Source organism: Gigantopelta aegis, chromosome 4 (genome assembly GCF_016097555.1).
Source record: "Gigantopelta aegis isolate Gae_Host chromosome 4, Gae_host_genome, whole genome shotgun sequence".
NCBI lineage: Eukaryota > Metazoa > Mollusca > Gastropoda > Neomphalida > Peltospiridae > Gigantopelta > Gigantopelta aegis.
In genome coordinates this window covers 100,163,582-100,168,804 of record NC_054702.1, presented here as the reverse complement: position 1 = coordinate 100,168,804, position 5,223 = coordinate 100,163,582, and positions in this window count along the sequence as shown.

Sequence of the window (5,223 nt, the reverse complement as noted above, 5' to 3'; positions counted from 1 at the left end):
GGTCGCTTACAGACTTTTGTTAAAACTGTGTTGTTGAGGGGGGGTTTGGGGTTTTTTGACAGCCATTAAAAACAAACAATTGTTTAACACACCTCGACATTCATATTTTAAACTATCGAGAGAGATCGAGAGAGAGAGAGAGAGAGAGAGAGAGAGAGAGAGAGAGAGAGAGAGAGAGAGAGAGAGAGAGAGAGATTATATTATATGATACTCTAAGAGTGATAGAAAGAGGTGGGGTGAGTGTATAGGTTTGTTTATAACCACTGTACCATAAACAAACCCATGCGTAACCCGGCCTTTGATGATGTATGATGTATCAGTCTTGAGAGTACTCGTGCGTACATATATTTTTCCAGTTGAATGTGAACATGAATGCATACAAATGCCATACGAAATTTATACATAGGCCACCTAAATAATTTAGAAATAGTTTTATATTCCCCGAGTGAAACCCATATATGTGTCTGTCCGCACAGGTGTTCCTGCATTACCATAGTACACGTGTAGGCCTATGTACATACGCATGAGTAGATACATGCGTATGTCTCTCACCTCCCCCCATTCCCACTTCCGACACCTAGTATATTATCATCAGTTAATACAAGTTAGTTTGTTTTGTTTAACGACACCACTAGATCACATTGTTTTATTCATCATCGGTTATTGCATGTCAAACATTTGGTAATTTTGATTGATATTTATATATATATATATATATATATATATATATATATATATATATATATATATATATATATATATATACCGTAGTCTTAGAGAGGAAACCCACTACATTTTTCCATTAGTAGCAAGGGATCTTTTATATCCACCATCCCATATACAGGATAGCACACACCACGGCCTTTGACATACTAGACGTGGTTCACTGGCTGGAACGAGAAATAACCCAACGGGTCCACTGACGGGGATCGATCCCAAATTTCGACTGCGCATCAAGCGAGCGCTTTATCACTGGTTACTGGGCTACGTCCCGCTCATTGATAATGAAACCGCGATTAATATAAATTTGCGAATGTCCTTAGATAGATAGCTCTCTGACAGACTAGGGCGCGTGGAGGCATTTACCTCCCCCCCCCCCCCCAAAAAAAAAGAAGGTTTATTTTGTTTAATGACACCTCTAGAGCACATTAGTTTATTAATCATCGGCTATTGGATGTCAAACATTTGGTATTTTTTGCATATAGTCTTAGAGAGGAAACCCGCTACATGTTTCCATTAGTTATGGTCACAGTCAAGGGGTTATACGTGCACATTCAGAGCAAGCCTGTCATGGGCGCAGGTATTGATTTCCTATGGCTCGTCCGTCCAAGACAGGAAAGTTCCATTAGTAGCAAGGGATATTTTATATACACCATCTCACAGTCGTGGTGCACTGGTGGAACGAGAGATACCCCAAATGGGCCATGGACGGGGATCGACCCAAGATCGATCGCACACCCCCTACCCAATAATCCCCAAACAACTTCAGGCCCAAATATTTTTATATACCCCCACTATGCGCACATATACAGCTAGAACCTGTACAAGTAGCTATTGATCAGCTAAGCGTGCTTGAACTTTAGCTGGATATAAGAATAACTTGACGAAAATAAATTATATCAACGTCAAGTATACACATACATACCTACCTATCAGCTTATAAAACTGGGGGTTTTTTTTTTTGTAAATAATTTTAGTTTGGTCTGACGTAAGAAGAAAAGTACAAGTATTTTGGAAATAACAAAACATACTATTTTTGTGTGCAATTTACAAATCAATCAGCTCAGAAATAAATAACTTGTACTAAATTCATAGTATGAAAAAAAGGCGTTCCCTGTAGGACGGACTATAGTTGTTGTGCCGATTGTCCTGTTACGAAGCAGTGCATGCTCTATCGTTTTATCCCTAATATATATAATACGCAATGATAAGATACCATCTAGTATATTATGCAGTCGTATGTAATGTAGTGTTTAAAGATCTAGGAGAATTAGCTTAATCTCCTGTTTAAATCAGCTTATACATAAGCGGAGTGGTTAGGCCGCCGTACGTTTATAATATAGGTGCATCACCAACCTTTTCAGTTGAAACATGAATAATATACAGGCGCGGATGCAGGATTTCAGAAAAAAAGGGGGGGGGGGGGTCAAATGTGATGACTGATCTCTCCTTTTACACAGAACAGTTAAAATAATCACGTTTCCCCTTAAATGTTATGTTCGGTTTTCAAAAGGGGGGGGGGGGGGGGTCCTGGATCCGCTATTGATATAATTTGGCCCCGTTATGTTCGGTTTTTAAAGGGGGGGGGGGGGTGCCTGGATCCGCTATTGATATAATTGGGCCCTCTAGTTGCTGACATCATTCGACGTCCATGGGCGGGACGTAGCTCAGTGGTACAGCGTTCGCTTGATGCGCAGTCGGTCTGAGATCGATCCCCGTCGGTGGGTCCATTGGGCTATTTCTCGTTCCAGCCAGTGTACCACGACTGGTATATCAAAGGCCATGGTATGTGATATCCTGTCTGTTGGATGGTGCATATAAAAGATCCCTTGTTGATAATCGAAAAGAGTAACCCATGAAGTGGCGACAGCGGGTTTCCTTTAATATCTGTGTTGTCCTTAACCAAATGTCCGACGCCATATAACCGTAAATAAAGTGTGTTGAGTGCGTCGTTAAATAAAACAATTCCTTCCTTCATTCGATGTCCATGAACTCAAGATTCTGGGTTCATATCTCAATATAGACCTGCATATCTTCAGTATACTGATAGCTGCATGTTTTCGCAGCACTGGTGCATGATTATATCTAGTCTACTGAAACGTTATTATTATTATTATTATTATTATTATTATTATTAAATAAATGAATTTTTTTTTTCGATTTAACAGCCCTATTTCAGTACGTATTGCAAAAATTAGAAAGAGAACAACAAAGGTTGAAGTAGATAACTGTACAATGAAAATTTGTCATCTGTTAGACCAAGGTCAGTGTAACATCCAAATGATAATACATACTGGATGTACTAATAACAATAATGCTGTACTCTGAATCTGTGAGTGCATACATTTACTGTCACTACGTGTGACGCTGTTGAATATGGATGATACCAAGTTTACATTCCCCGTCAGCAGAAATCCAGTGTTTTGTGGTAATTGATTCTATATTTGTGAATTTAATTTCGCTATTTCAAAGATTTTATTTATAATAATTTTAATTAAAATATATATGTCGTTATTAATACACAGTTAAAACTAAAAACAGCCAACTAATAAAAGTTAACGTTTTATATTTAACGACATCGCTAGAACACATTGACTTATTAATCACCGCCTATCGGATGTCAAACATTGGGTGATTTGAACCTCCTGAAATATACAACTGTCCATTCTGTCTATCTGGAGAAGACCCTCTGTTTGTAGTAGTTATTACTGGACTTTACTATCTGATAATTTAGGGCCGTACCTGGGGGGTGGGGGGGGGGGGGGGTGGTGGGGGGGGGGGGGGGGGGTGGTGGAGATTTGGACCTCCAGAAAACTACAACTATCGTTTCTATCTATCTGGAGAAAACCTTCTGTTTAAAATTGTTTATACTTGTTTTTATGCTTATATCAAATTAAGGTTCATGCACGCCGCTCTGGGCACACATTTCAGCTATCTGAGGTGTCTGTTAGTGAGAGCGAAGTAGGTGTAGTGGCCATTACATCTACCCTTTGAATCGATAAACTCGCTCTGTGTGGGCGTCGGTACAGAGATGCGAACCCAGTATCTACCATCCTTAATTAATACCTATAACACCGCATCGAGGCCGATCCATGGTTCGTTTTATACTGTCGCCCCATTTATTTCAGCCTAGGTACGGCCCTGTAGTTTTGTACGTAAGAAGAAAAACAATCATGTCAGGACGACTAAAAACAGATATAATTTCAGGGCTTCTAGATTATGGTAGCCCCACTCCCATGACTAGTGATATTTAGTGTTGGGCTAGTAAATAACTACTACAACTAGCCCAACGGCTAGTGGGGGGAAAAAAACCCTTGTCAAATGCTGCAGTTACATATTTTGTAAATATGAATATTCTGCCCTCTCTTTCCACCCCAATCTAAGGATTTTTAAGCTCTAGATCCCTTTTTGGGTAACATCTGATTATTACTATTAGTAAAATTGTATTTATTTAAAGTAGGGCTAGTGAATTTTTGATCATGGCTAGTACATTTTTAAAATCACTGATCCTATGGCTAGTGCATTTTTATAAAATTCTAAATGCCCTGAATTGATAGATACTGATCTTATAGACAAAAAATGCATTTAGGCCTATAATGTAATTTTAGTCATGCACGTGCTTTTAAAAAAAATTCTCGTCATACAAACGTTATCATTACTTAATTGTTAGTCCTTTAAAATAGTTGTATTTATGTATTACCAGTCATGAATAGCTGGTTAATTTTGTATGTCATTGTATTTCACTGCAAGAGTACATAGGCTGAGTTCAATCAGACCGAGCAAAAAAACGTTCGCAAGGCTGGTTTATACGCACCATCTTCCCTCTTACTAATAGACACATAGACTTACGGGCTCCCATTTTTGTAGGGGGGGGGGGGGGGGGGGGGGGGGCTGGTTTTTGCCCGAATCTGGATAACAGCATTTATTCATATTAGCATTATCCCAAACAGCTACAAAAGATTACAACTAATTTTGAGGGTAGAATGATGGCAATCTAATTAAAATTAGCTCCACTTGTAGACCAGTACAGCTAATTTTAATCAGATTGGAATGATGGAAATACGTCTTTAAAATGTCTCTGGTTAGCACATTTTGCCCGAATATCTGTACATATCATTTTTGCACGAATTTGAGGTTTTGCTCCCTGTGTCTCGTACGCTTATGAATAGACACCCTAGATAGCTGCATTGTGTCCAGGATGACGTGCTTGAACCTTAATTTGATATATATATATATGCACCAAAATAAGTAAACCAAATGGCCACGTCGGGAACCAATTAAATAGTTCGCGAACGTTAGCGAAACGTTAGCTGGCTGAATTTTGGGATGTCTATGGCGTTTTCTAAGGTTTCTCTAAATATCGTTGAGGATCGCCACACAAAAGGGTGAGGGTAAAACAAACACAAGAAAGAATATTTGATAATCGAGGCCAGTAAAATAAACTGTGCGTCGGTCAACATCTAAAAATATAAGTGGTTTATTTGGAAGCGAAATAATAAAGAA